Consider the following 15092-nt stretch of genomic DNA (forward strand, 5'->3'; position numbering starts at 1 on the left):
ATGCCGCTGGAGGTGTGCCAAGGCTTAGAGGTCTTCAAATCTGTAGACCTTTCCTGTGCTTCTCCTGGTAAGCAAATGCTTTACCCTTTACACCAGCAACACTCCAGAATCATTCTGGAAAGGCACAGTATATAGCAACAAGCTCGGAGGGCATTCATGGCCTAGAAACATATATCAACTGGATGCTCAGAAGAGGTCTGAAATCCACAAGCAAGCCAAATCCAGTTAAATCATAGCTCACCAGGAGCTTTACAGATCCATACCTTCAAATCCCAAATGGTTTGGCGCTACCTGAACTGTCGGACTATTATCAAAGATGTCTGGTAATAGCAGCTTTGTGAAGAACTTGTATTAGATTCTTTGTTGGAAGTTGCTAGTACTTCTATAATAATGTAGACTCCCTTGAATTCCCTTGATTGAGAACTATGATACTGAAATGGGCTGAACCTGGCTTAATTTTGTAATGTTGGAGATCTTTTGGCAAGCTTCTTCAGTACTGCATTTCCCAGTAGAACTGGGGGTGATTTTGACCCTTTCAAAGAAGAGGAAAACACGTGGACTTTGGATGCTCATGACAATGTTGTTGGGATTTGGGTGGGGACCATGTCTATTTAAGGTGGGGATATTTGACCACTTTTGACCAACTGTGGCATCCCACCCTTCTCTTCCTGTGTCATGGAGAGGATTAACTAGCTGCCCATTTTGGGGGCTGAGTAGGAGGCACTTTTTTCTACCGACTCTTCACTTCAAGGTGGCTTGGGTTTTGATTTGGCTAATCAGCTGTTACAATTTGGCCACAACTAGCAGGTAATATAGGTAGCCAAGAGCAGGGAAAGGACGCCTGTGCAAGTAACTGGAGGCACCTAGAGTGTGTAGGGACAGTTGCCTGACCTACCTCTCATTGCTGGCTGTAATGATGGAGGGAAGGGGGTGGACCTTGGCCCGTGGAGGCTTTGACCTGCAAAATGGTGCCCAGGGCAGGTGGGCAGGAGGTGGGAAAAACTCCTCAACTCACCTTTTGTTATGCTACCTATGAAGGGTGTGTATCAACAAGTTAGATGAAATGGCTGCTTGAGCCAGGGTGGTATTAACAGCTGTTTGGAAGTGGAACAGACTCCATTGGGAGGTGGTGAACTCTCCTTCATTGAAGGTTTTTAAGAAAGGTTGGATGGCTGTCCACCATGGATGCTTTAGTTGAGATTCCTGCATTGCAGGGGATTGGACTAGATAACCCTTGAGGTCCCTTCCAACTCTACAATTCTGATTCTTTGATACCCACTTCAGTTCCAAGGATCTGCTGAACCCAAAAGGGTGCCCACATTTAGCCTTGTGTGTTATTCATGTTGTAGTTTTTGTCCTGTCAGTTAATAAACTTGAGACTCTTAGCCCAAGAACATGCCTCATGTCTCCCTTTCTGGTCGAGGGGAAATTTATTTGCATCCTCCATTCAGTCCTATTAGTATCAAGCAGAGCTCTGCAAAATGTGAAACATCTTGCAGTGGTCTCCTGCTTTGTGAAGATGTGTTTGGAGGCTACATCACTATGCGGTTAAAAAAAAAAAAGAACGTAGGAATGCATACATCAGAAGGTGAAACGAAGCACTTAAATAAAGCTTGAACCAAGACACAGAAATATTTAAAGAGTTCAAATTGTGAACTTTTGACATTGCTTTGAAGGTAATGTAATCTATCACAGTATGAGTTCCTCTCAAAGTAAGCTCACAGGCTCACATCAAAGGATTTTTGCAGGCAATTCTCAAGAAAAAAATATCAGGAATTGCTTATTGACTATTTTAAACCTGCAGCCCTACAATCACTTACCTAGAAGTAAACTAAGTTGGATTTCCTACTGAGTAGACATGAGTGGGATTGCACTATAAGGCTGCAATCCTATGAACACTTACCTGGTGTAAGACTCATTGGATTGGAGGTGGACATAGATGAGAGGAACTCCACTCATAGCTATTCCTCTCCCTCTTAAGTACCATGCATTCACCCCAAAAGCTGCACCTGGGGTTGAGGGGCCCATTGGAATGGTATGTGATGAAATATGGTGGGCAATAGTAGGAAAATTTGGCAGGGCCACCTTCCACTATATTCTTTTCCACTCACACAAAACATTTCCAAATCCAAGCCATTCAGCACAGTGGGGCTTACTTCTGATTAAGCATGCATAGCCTTGCACTGTAAATAAATTTGTATGTAAATTAAGCATCTAAATATTAAGATGTGTTAAATGGTAGAGCTATTATTCTTACATGATAGTGAAGAGTAGTTGCTCATGGAATTATTAGCTTTCCTATAGCATGAACTGCTCAGCAGTGGGAAAGAGTTCTATCTGAGAAGTCTACTTTTGCCCAAAAGTAAGAGCCTGTCACAAAATAACAAAACAAGTGACATAATATAACAATACCACACACATGCACAAAACAAAACTCTAGCAACTACTCTTTCCCTTCCCATCAAATTGTTTAAGCTCCATCAAAGGGCTCCAAAAATCTCCAGTTGTCTGTCAGTAGCTTACCTCAGAAAAAACCTATCCACAGTTTACTTCAAAAAGTGGTCTTCTGAGTACATTCAGCTCCACAGTATGGGTTCCATTTCCCCCTGCTTTATATTACAGTCATTCTGACCAGCTCAGTTCATCATGACTTGGAATAACTTTATAGCAGTGCTGATTTGCACACTCCAACAAATTATTACAATAAGCCAATATTAGTCGAGGGTTTAGAATCCATAGGATGGTTGAAAAGTCAAGAACATAATCTTTGAATGTGATTGGTTTGGTTCAAGCTTTCCCTGCTTCACAAGGTTCCTTAAATATCCCTACAAGTGTCAAAGATACAAATTCTCAGGGGCAGCAGCAATTGCTACTAGTGAAATTTCCTGCCATTTTGTCTCTTCGTGTAATTAAAGACATGATTTGCATCAAACTACCCCTGTAAAGTACATATGCTTCAGGTTACATACGCTTCAGGTTATACACTCCGCTAACCCAGAAATAGTGCTTCAGGTTAAGAACTTTGCTTCAGGATAAGAACAGAAATCATGCTCCGGCGGCGCGGTGGCTGTGGGAGACCCCATTAGCTAAAGTGGTGCTTCAGGTTAAGAACAGTTTCAGGTTAAGAATGGACCTCCGGAAAGAAATAAGTACTTAACCCGAGGTACCACTGTACTGAGTTGCAAATGTAGATAGTAGTGTTCAGACAACAGTTTCAATTTTAACATCCTTTGGGTTCTAGGTAAAAAATTATATCTTCTCCCAGACACCTGATGGATTATGATGATATGCTGGATGATACGTTTTGCTGCCAAAGCTTTTAGTGGCAATGAGATACCTAGATTTCAATCTGTGTTTTGTGAATCTTCTTCTGGTTGGCCCAAAAAAGGATTTATACAATGGCAATTCAATGCTTCACCAAATAGGTCAGCTCCAACCTTAGAATGGCACTTGGCTCTTTTTTTGAAAAGGCCATCAGAAATATGGACTTATTTCAGGAATATTTGGACTGCTTGGCTTTGAGATGCTGAGTTGCGCATGTCATTATTATTTTAGCATTGTATATATTATTTAAGATTTCATGTATTAGAAGGTGTTGAAATATAAAAAGGTGTTGAAATGCCGTGCATTATTCTTAAGGATTTTTTATAAACCATGTACAGAGTTGTTTAGATAGTGATTTATATCTCTGTATTGCTTTGGTGTGGTGCTGAGCGCAAGCTTTTTGTGCTATTTTACTGCACAGCACTTTTTCAGGGTAGAGTGCTTTTTCTTGGCAAGATCTTGGTGCAAAATCTTGCAAGATCACAGCACCCAAAATGGTGTCATGCATGTCAACTCCCCTTCACATACTCCTGATGTGTCACCATATGTTTTCCTCTTGTGTTGGCCTCTGTCCAACTCTCCATTCTTTGCACATTGAATGCTGCAATGCAGGAATCACAGGTGCCAAGGGCCCTGGGAAAATAATTTCCCCATGATGCATGAGTCTGGGACATACTGTTTCCAAGGTACCTGATATCATTCAGTCGTCCTGGGAAAACTAATTGACTTCGATGGAACTTAGTAGGTGAAATTCATCTAGCTCTTTCTTTGTCTAGCACATTGTGAGCTCAAGCTGCTGTTATTCCTGAGTCTCCTCTAAAATCCAAGTCATGTACAACAAAACCTTGGCAGCTCCTCCAGCTATAACCTCTGAGATCCTCTTATTCTTAAAAATAAGACAAGTGCCTTCAAAGTCAAGAGGCAATTTCTTCTTCAGCAATTGCAGACGAAATCACACCCTGCAATGAAAATGTGACGTTTCAGGACAATGAATATACTTCTTGTTGAGTTCTTAACATTCACTTATATTCTCATATTCAATATTTCTTCAGTTGCAACTGAAACACCCAGTTCTTCTAAAATTACAGTGGTGTCCTGCATATCTGGTATGACCTTCAATCTTTCAGAGGAGAATGTAATGGTCTCCACTCCCCTTAGGACCATCTCATTTCCATCTTCAGTCTCTAAGTAGGGAGGAAAAACTCTAGTCTTTTAGTCAGTAGTATACTGTAGTAGCAAATTCAGAAGTGCAGGGTCCACAGCCTGTCACAATCACGCCCCTTCTATGTGAACCTCCTTTTCTTATGGGATGGATGTACCCAGTGGGGGGTGCAGGGGTGGCAAATTACTTGCCGTGCTGACAACCCACGCTACGCCACTGGATGTACCTGCCCCATGAAGGTAGAAGTACCATCAACATCAGCTTATCACCATAGCTCATGCTCTGTAGACAGAAAGTCCTGGTTTCAGGTCCTGGTATCTCAAGCTATAAGGATCAGGTAGTAGATTTTGTAAAAGATCCCCAGGGAGACTCTGCCTGATTGAGTAAATACTGGGCTAGGTGTACAAACTGTCTGACTTGGACCTCCCTTGGTTCCCTGGGTTCACTAAACAATACCAGAAGGACACTGTAGGAAGAGGAAACAAGACTAGTCTGTATGAGAGGAATGGGATGTTTCAATATGCAACTGTCTTTGAAAAGTCCTTGTCCCTGTTTCAGCTATCATTGGACATCAGCAACCAGTGGGACACTCTGCATTGTAGCACAGTCACAATACAGCAATAAAGACAAGGAACTCCTTGGGGTTACTGTGGTAACCACAACTGTTAAATCCATATGTGTTCAAAGAATTCTGGGGAAATATTTGCACCAGTTTCTCTAGGGAGTGTTAGGACAGACACATCTGGGTCTAAAATCTAAGTGATTTTCAAAAAGGGTGTTGCTGTTTTTTATTATGGTGATGATGGTTTCTGTCTCTCCTTTCCTCCCACTGGAGCCTGAGAATGAGAGCCATGCTTAATTTCTGCTTGATGCCAAAGCTGTGGTGTGCAACAATACATTTAAAGCACATTGCTACTGCCCCGCCTGCCCCCCAAGAATCCCAGGTACTGAAGGTTATCCCTCAAAGAACTACAGTTCCCAGCACCTTTACCAAATGACAGTTCCCATGACACTATTTCTTTTTTTTGGGGGGGTGTACTTTAAATGTATGGTGTACAGTGGTACCTCAGGTTACAGATGCTTCAGGTTGCAAACGCTTCAGGTTACAGACTCTGCTAACCCAGAAATAGTACCTTGAGTTAAGAACTTTACTTCAGGATGAGAACAGAAATCGTGTGGCAGCGGCATGGCGGCAGTGGGAGGCCCCATTAGCTAAAGTGGTACCTCAAGTTAAGAACAGTTTCAGGTTAAGAACGGACCTACAGAACGAATTAAGTTCTTAACCGGAGGTACCACTGTATATGCAACAGGAGTCTCTGCTCAAGTGGTTTTACTCTAATTGTCTCACCCATGAGGAGTGTACATTTCCCTGTTTCCCCTTAATTTGTCATCTTATTGTATCCTTATGTGCCTTCCTTCCTCTTGGTTGTTTGAAAATAAATTTTCAGATAGCATTATTTATTTTTAATATTAATGCCTCAGTTTAATGGGGTTAAACTTGTGGGAAACAGCCAAATTATTCCTAAAACAGGTAATTCCAAGGAAGAACAGCTGCTTGAAAGCTGCCCATTCTGTGCTCCATTGGTGACCAAAAGTTAGCTGATAAAACCTCTCTCTGACTGTGAACACAGGAAGGAAAGCAGCTCTGCAGAGGTTGTGGTGGGGAAACAACAACAACAACAACAACAACCACCACCGCCCATCTGGCTGGATTTCCCCAGCTACTCTGGGCAGCTCCCAACAGAATATTAAAAACACAATACAGCATTAGTCAGTAAAAGCCCCTGAAGGCATGACTTCTCTCTTCCTCACCTATTCATCTACCCACCTTGCTGTTTAGCCTCTGAATTAGCAAACTACAGCAAGGATGAAGACTGGTTGAAGGCAGCATTTTCCATTCATTTGTTCCTCTCCCCTTCATGCCTGGCACATGTTGTTCATGGCAAAGCCTCACTGCCACAAGCATACAATAAAATATGCTGGAAAGATGCTGGAAAAATGCCGATTGGTTTCAGTGGAGTACAGAGCTGTCACGACTCATCAAAGTAACACGAAACTTTCTGTGTTTCATGGGATGTCTCTAGCATTCCAGATTTTTCTTCACAGCCATCCAAATCTGCTACCAGCAAAGAACTCCTTGTTAACACAGTTTGGTCTTGAGCTTGTTTGCTGCTGTTGTGCTGTGCTCAGAAGAGAAGTCAGGCTCTCTAAGCAGGGATTCTGTCAAATACCAGTAGCACCCAACCCTCAAGCTGGAAGACCTGGGTCAGGGCAGGCTTCAGATTTGGGTGAGGCCTTTTGGGCAGGAAACAACTAGCTGGCTCTGTTTAGCTCTTCCAGTGCCTTCTCTTGGCCTATTCCCACACTAAAGTTGTCCATCTTTCAGCCAGAAGCTTCCTTTTGCATGGTTTTTCCAAATCTGATATGGTTAATCTTAAGCAAATATAGGAGGGATATTTTTAGTATATTTTTAGACCAAAGACTCCTCAAGTTGTAGGGAGGTTATACTGAGCATTCATACTGATTTGCTTGCACAAAGCTTACATTGAGGTTAGACCACATCCTGTCTTTATTGACTGAGCATTCATTCTGATTTGTTTGCAGGGAGGTTATAGGACAATGAGAATCAATCCTGATTTCATCCTGGTCCAAATACCTCAAGGACCACAACCCCACCGCCATATGAAATGACCTGGACCCTGTGATCATCACCTGAAGCCCTTCTTCATGAGCTCCCCCCCCCCGGGGGAACCCAGAGGGTGTCAACTAGAGAACCATTGGTGGCTCCATTTGTGGAATGTTCTCCCCACAGAGGCTCACCTGGTGCCATCATTACACATCTGAAGAGCCAGGCAAAAACATTCCTTTTTTCGCCAGGCCTTTGGCTTTTAATTACCTATGGCCTTTTTGTGTGAATGGGATTTTATTTTATTTTTTAATGCAGTTGTTTAAATCTTTCTCTTAATACTGGTTTTAATGTATGTATTTGTTACATGCCACCCCAACCTCCAAGTGCTGTGAGATTCCAGGGGTACTAGGCATGCTTACCAGGATATGTTTCCTTTTAGATAATGAGGCACAAAGGAGACTGCGGTGTCTTTGAGGTATATGATTTATTTACACATATATACACCCTGAGGCCCTGAGCCTGGGATGAGGGCTGCATAGAATTTCACCCCACCTCTCACTGGCACAGAGAAATCAGTTTCTGTGTCTTCATTAAAGCCTATCCCAGCCAGCCCACCTGCTGTTCTCCTTACCTTTTCTTCATTCTCCCTGCTAACATGGTGAAAACTAACCCTCCCCAGCCTACGTCATTCAAAACTGAAATCCAAAAACCTCCTTGTCTCTGTCCACTAATGCATAGCTGAAGGAGGGGCTTGCCAAACTGCTAGGTTTTTTTTCCTGTTTGCTTATATCAGACAAAATGTAACCCTACACCAAAACAAGTGGTCTTCTGTCTTATTAACTTCTTTGGTGATCACTCGTAGCCAAATAAGATGGTCTTCCATAAACAGTGGAACAGTTAAAAGAGAGCTTGACATATACAGCCCTCCCCTTTTGCAGGTGTAAATTCTGCTAGGTAGCGAGTTCATGTGAATGAAGCGATTTCAGCATAAGTCCCCCTTCCTTAGTCCCATGCCTTTCACTCCCCTGGAATGCCACCCCCCTTTTTACGGATTATGCTGATATAGGATCTGCCTTGGGGGAATCTGTTCTATAGGATAAGTCCTAATGATTTTTAGCCTCCTGATGTTCTGGACCATTAATCTGCAATTCATATGCAGAGGACAATTATGCCTTTAGTTTACCCAGAATGGAGTGCAAGTCTCCACACTTCCTTCAATCTGGATTTTTCTTTTATGCTACTTGCATTTTCAACCGCTTCCTTCTCCTTTCACCCTCCACCCTGAATTCTGAACGATGACTGAGATTTGCAGCCCTGTGGTGCTAAAATCCATTATCAAATATGCTTCACTAGCTCAGCTTCAGCACTTGGAGGTGGAAGGTACTGGGAGGGGGCAGGAAAACAAAAAACAAATGTGCAGCTCCCTAGTTGGATAGAAACTGGTGAGGCATACAGTAAATGCATAATAAATTCAAAAGCCATTTGACAAGCTAGGAGGAAGTATGTGAGTGTTGTGTAAAAGGCATGCATTCATTTCTGCTTTGCTAGTGGCCTCCTGCGCTGCAGTTTGAATACCAGGGAAAAATAAATAGATGTAATTGTGCACATAAAGTCTGCATTTACCAGCTTTTCCAACACTGCGTTTTTGTAACGGCTCCTGCGATTCGGCTAGTTAGCAAGGGCAACCGACACTTTTAACATACTGTATAACCAACAGAAGCAAAATATCAAAATTCAGGATTTGTGACTCGAGGATAATGCACTGGCTCGCTCCCCCCCCCCACCTTGCCATGTCCTTTGGGAGAAATCTGGGGTTTGTGAGGAAGGCAGCTTAAAAGAAATCCCTCAAACCTCTTACAATATAAGGCAAATGCTCATGGATGCTTTAGCTGAGATTCCTGCATTGCAGGCGGCTGGAACAGGTGAGCCTTAGGGTCCCTTCCAACTCTACAATTCTATGATTCTAGGATACCTACCATTATGGCTGCTCAGAGCCATTTGGACACATTTGCATTTCTTGAAGGCAGGGCCAAAAAGATTGCTCACTACCAACAGTGCTTGTTTAGCGCAACTTGGCTTCCCAATTTGGATTTTGAGTGCTCAGATCTCTCATATCAGTTCTTAGCTGTGCGCCTTAGCTATGTCTTCTGCATTGCAAGGGGTTGGACTAGATGATACTGGTGGTCCCTTATAACTCTGCTAAGGTCTGATATATGGGAAAGCAGGTTTCTCTGCCCATGCAGTTTGCTCATGAGGAACCAGGCAGTCACAGAAAGATACGTGCTTGGTTTGAATCACAGGCTATTCCAGGGCCTGAATCTTCTTCTTCTTTGGTGATCACCTGTAGTTGAGTAAGATTGTCTTCTATAAACACGGTTTTAAGAATGAATCTGTAAGTGATTGTGGAGGCCAATTCTGGACCCACACGTCCTTCCACAGTGGGGACATTGGTTTCTGGGTGGGAGTTGATCATGGTGTGGATTTGCCAAGCGTGTCTTCCTCTTAGCACGTTTCTCCCTTGCATCCTGAGTTCGAGTGTCTTCAAAGCCCATGACACCTTTGGTAAAGGCTGTTCTCCAACTGGAACGCTTGCAGGCCAGTGTTTCCCAGTTGTCAGTGTTTATACTACATTTTTCTAGATTTGCCTTGAGACAGTCTTTAAACCTCTTTTGTTCACCACCAGCATTAAGCTTCCCATTTTAAAGTTCGGAATAGAGTAGTTGCTTTGGAAGACGATCATCAGGCATCCGCACAACATGACCAGTCCAACGAAGTTGATGTTGAAGAATCATTGCTTCAACGCTGGTGGTATTGGTGCCGGTGGCAGCCAATAGATTTCTATTCTTAAAAAACTAGGAAAAGTCACTTTCATCCTTAACCAACCATTACTCCACTTCACAATTACCATCATCAGAGAGGAAGAATCATAGAATCATAGAATCATAGAGTTGGAAGAGACCACAAGGGCCATCGAGTCCAACCCCCTGCCAAGCAGGAAACACCATCAGAGCACTCCTGACATATGGTTGTCAAGCCTCTGCTTAAAGACCTCCAAAGAAGGAGACTCCACCACACTCCTTGGCAGCAAATTCCACTGTCGAACAGCTCTTACTGTCAGGAAGTTCTTCCTAATGTTTAGGTGGAATCTTCTTTCTTGTAGTTTGGATCCATTGTTCCGTGTCCGCTTCTCTGGAGCAGCAGAAAAGTGTCTGGTTCATGGTCTGTGCCCCATCCCACATGTTCCCATCCCCCCTTTCCTGTAGATCCCCACACGTTGGGGGCTGGTGTTTTCAGCAGGGTGCCTCTTCTTCTTGAGTCAGCTCCCCAGACTATTTTGATCCTGGTATTCCAGGGGTTCTAATAGTGAAGCCAGACTATGTGATTATTTCAGGCTTCCAGCTGCAGACATTCAGCTCCTGACTTGCAGGTGTGGATACAGGTAGGGGACAACAGGCTCATCCATGCTCTTCCTCATGTGATGATGCTTGTGAGAGTTTCAGGATAGTACTTGCTTGCTTTGTGTGCAGCAAAACCTAAGTCTAGTTTTATCTGCAATGTTGTTCCCTGCCAGAAAGATCTTGGGTAATTTTGTATAAGTGAGCATAGCATCGCTATGGCATTTTCTGCTGTTTCATGATTATTCCATTGTAATATATTTTGACCTCTTGCCCTTTGTTTAATATTCCAGTATGCTTAAGTTCACCCCTAAACAGACCAAATTCAGCTGGGACAACAAAGTTTTTAGAGCCTTGGCTTGGTATAAACCTTATTATGCCAGCTTTGAAGAGAAAGTTGTGTATCTCCCTCTCATAGCAAACACAGAAATCTAAGAAGCAAGCATCACAATGGAATGGCTTATCTCAGCCAATAAATCCCAATATTCTTAGTTTAGAATGCAGCTACAGCCATTGACAGGTGGGTGGAAAGGGTTGGGTTTTAGGGGGGCTGAGGCCAGCAGGGTCCCTGGAGTCTTAACTTGCTTTTTAAAAAAAGTTCCTATTCTAGTTCAAAAGATACAAACCGAAATGTGAACCCACCAAAATTTATGTGAAATGACCTAGATTGGTTGGTAGTCCTTGCCTTACAGGGATTTTTTTAGCCAATGAGCGAAGTTGATAGACCTTTTGGGACATCAGCAGACAGAGCTAGGAATTTCTAGAATGGTGTTTGTGTCCATCATGTGAGCTGAGTGAATTTATAAGTTTCAGCAGCAGCACACGTTCCTGCTCACCCACTGTTCTTTCTGTGTGCACTTCCAGCAAAATATCCAGAAAATCAGAGAAGCACAGGATCTTGGTAGACATACACATAAAACCATTTCAGTGATGGTAAGGATGACATGTAGCTTTAAAAAACCACAAGTAATAATTAAAAGAGCCATTATGGTGTGGTGGTTAGAGTGTCAGACTAGGATGTTGGAGATCAGGGTTCAAATCCCCACTTGGCAAGGAAGCTCCCTGGGTGACCTTGGGCCTGTCACCACCTCTCAGCCTAGCCAATTCACAGAGTTGTGGCAGGGATTAAATGAGGAAAAGAACCATGTGCTCCACCTTCAGCTCCTTGAAGAAAAAGGCAGTACAGTGGAACCTCGTGCTGCAGATGTAATCTGTGACGGAGGCACGTCTGCAACCCACAGTGTTCATAACCTGCAGCATCGCGTCTGTGCACACACATGATGTGATTTAGCGCTTCTGCACATGCACGAGGCGCGATTTAGCGCTTCTGCACATGTACAAGTGGCAAAACCCGGAAGTAATCCTTTCTGGTACTTCCAGGTTTCCCGTGGTCCGCAACCTGAAAATGTGTAACCTGAAGCGTCTGTAACCTGAGGTACCAGTGTACATACAATGCAGCAAGCAAGCAAATAAATAAATAAACAAACCAGCATATTTTACATTATATCTATCAAGTAAATGCTATAATATAAGAGTGTAGATGCAGTTTATGATGCCATTTAAATGGGTTGGCTGTTATTTTCTAAATATAAAGAGCTATACAATTTTAATTTTCCAGTGCTGCTGAACAGTGCAGTTTATTTGCTTAATTCATAGCCTGTTTCGAATCTGGTCCTTCCCAACATACTGTGATCACTTTTAAGAGAGTAAGGCTGCAATCCTAATCCCATTTACCTGGGAGTAAACCCATTGAATTCAACAGTACTTACTTTTAAGTAGGCATGGGTAGGATTGCGCTGCATATCACCAGGAAGAGAACAGAATACCACAACAAACTGCAGGGTCAGCACGATTAGAAAAAGAGTAACATGGAATCTCTAGGAAGATTCCCCAAAAGCCAAACAACTTGGAGCTACAAGAGGAATCTGCTTATAGGACATGTTTATCTACTTAATTGAAAAGCACAATATTTCACTATTAACAGGGCTGGGTGGAAGGAACATGGCATTATGAAAAACAGGTGGAGAGCTGTCACTAGTCCTAGCACTTGATGACAGAGTCATGAGGAGTGTCCAGGCCAGTCTGGCCAAGCTATATTGCTGTGTCCAGTATAGGAACTGTGTTTGTACCTCTCTAGAAAGGCAAGCGTGGCTGCTTATTGTAATTAGGGTGGAATAGGTTCACTGGAGGAATCCATGACTCAAAGAGGATAATTAATGGCCAAATTACCAGAATTAGATATGACATTGTTTCTGCAAGTTTAATTAAGCATGTGCACACATGATTCTTTATACTGAGAGACCATTGGTCCACCTACTTCCAAATTTTCTGATGGGCAGTAGCTCTCCAGGATTTCAAACAGGGGTCTGGAACTGCCTCTAGATGCCAGGGATTGAATTTGGAACTGCTCTGAGGCCCTTCTCAGCCATCCTCCCCAGTTTCAATTAAGCCCAGTTTCTAGGATGGCCAATTCCTTCTTTGGATTCCCCCACCACTGTAGGGTTGTATTTAACATAGCGCTGAATAAGCAGATCTGTCAGCACAGGATATCTCCTTGTGCAATGGAACCTCACCCCCTTAAACTGTTCTGGGGGTTCCCCAAACCCTTTCTTGCAGATTAGGATATGGAGGCCTGTGGGGGTGGGGGGCAGGAAGCAAAGTGAGGAAATCCCATTGTTCTAGCTATAATCACTATGCTGACAGAACTGTTTAGCTGAATGCCAGCTATGATCTTGAAATTGCAAATGACAACAGAAATGCCAAATCTAAGTGCAGCTTTTATACTAAGTAGCTGAGGGACAACATTTGCTGCCTATTGTCCATTTGGTGCCCTCAATGTTGCAAGTCATCTGTACATCCTGCAAAAAAAGATTAATTTAATGGTAAATCATTGACATAACTCTTCTTTATATAGTCACCCGGGAACTCATTTTCCCAGGCTCAGCCTCTGAGATAGATGAAAGAACACATGAGGCAATTGTCTTTGAGAAAGAAACATGAAAGAAACTTTTCTGTCTTTCTTCCTTGAAGCTTCTTTTTCTGATTATGTTAGCATAAATGTCTTATTTAAGTTTTGGCTGACAAGACGGAACAGGATAAATGCATTCAAGATGGCTCCTATTGTGCTGGTGCCCCTCTTGCTACTTAATTTGTCACCAGCTAAGAAGGATCCAGATTCACAGGAAGACTTCTCGTGCAAGAACTTAGCCTATTCAATTCAGAGGGATGGCAGGTCTTTATAACTGTACGGGAAGGTTCTGGTGCTCTTGTGGAAGATACATTCATTTAGTTCACATCTCAGTGCAGACTGGCCTAATGAGCTCATCCTGAATCACTGTGCAAACTGAAGCACAGCTATTGTTCAAAAATGCACTTGTCCAAATTTTGTGTTGCAGTACTTCAATTAAAAAAATGCATGCAAATATGTCCGTGCTGGGTAAAAATGCAAACAAATGCATTTATTCATAGTAATATTTCTTATATCACACCAACGAAAGGTAAAAGTAAAGGACCCCTGGACGGTTAAGTTCAGTTAAAGGCGACTATGGGGTTGCGGCACTCATTTCGCTTTCAGGCCGAGGGAGCCGGCGTTTGTCCACAGACAGCTTTCCGGGTCATGTGGCCAGCATGACTAAGCCACTTCTGGTGCAATGGAACACCATGACAAAAACCAGAGCACATGGAAATGTCGTTTACCTTCCTGCTGCAGCAGTACCTATTTATCTACTTGCACTGGGATGCTTTCAGACTGCTAGGTTGGCAGGAGCAGGGACAGAGCAACGGGAGCTCACCTTCTGATCGGCAAGCCCAAGAGGCACAGTGGTTTAGACCACAGCACCACCTGCATCCCTTATCACACCAATATTCATAGAGAGCACAAGGCTGCTAACAATTGTAAAAAACACAAAAAAAAATGGGGGAAAACACATTATGCTTGCAAAAATCCATATATTTGGAAAATGTGCACACAAAAATCTGTATAGTAAAAGAATGCACACAAAAGTGCTTATGCATTTTCATGCAGGCATTTATTTATTTAAAAAAGAATCACAAGCAGATGCAGAAATTGGGTGAACCGAGCAAAACCAAAATAGCATCAATGTTTCCATCCCTGCCTGTGACATTGCTTTTTTTTTTCTTCATCTCCCTGATAGAAGGGTGGATGAGCAAGATGATAATTCACTTGTGGAAACAGACATAAAGCTATTCAAATCATGATGGCTTCAGCAGAACGGGGGTGGGGTGGGGGATTAGTGAATATGTTGTTGATTCTATTTATCAGTCAGGCCTTTTCCCATGGGCAAATCATTCCCTTCAGATTAGCACAGCAACAGCAGAGTGGAAAACCCATGACATAAAATCCAAACTGCAAAAATTAAATAAAAAAAGACAGTGAAGAAATTAATCCTTGAAACAGTTCTGCACAAATGCTACGGACTAGCTGCAGATGCATAATTTATTGCATTATTGCTGACCTTTCATAATTCATTAGTGACTTGGCTTTGCTCTACTTCATTCATAAGGTCAGCAGGAGCCTGTAGAATGTAATCCGAAGAATTTTTTAAATTCTGCCTCGTTGAAA

This window comes from Podarcis vaucheri (assembly GCF_965113315.1).
Source record: "Podarcis vaucheri genome assembly, chromosome: 2".
Classification (NCBI taxonomy): Eukaryota; Metazoa; Chordata; class Lepidosauria; order Squamata; family Lacertidae; genus Podarcis; species Podarcis vaucheri.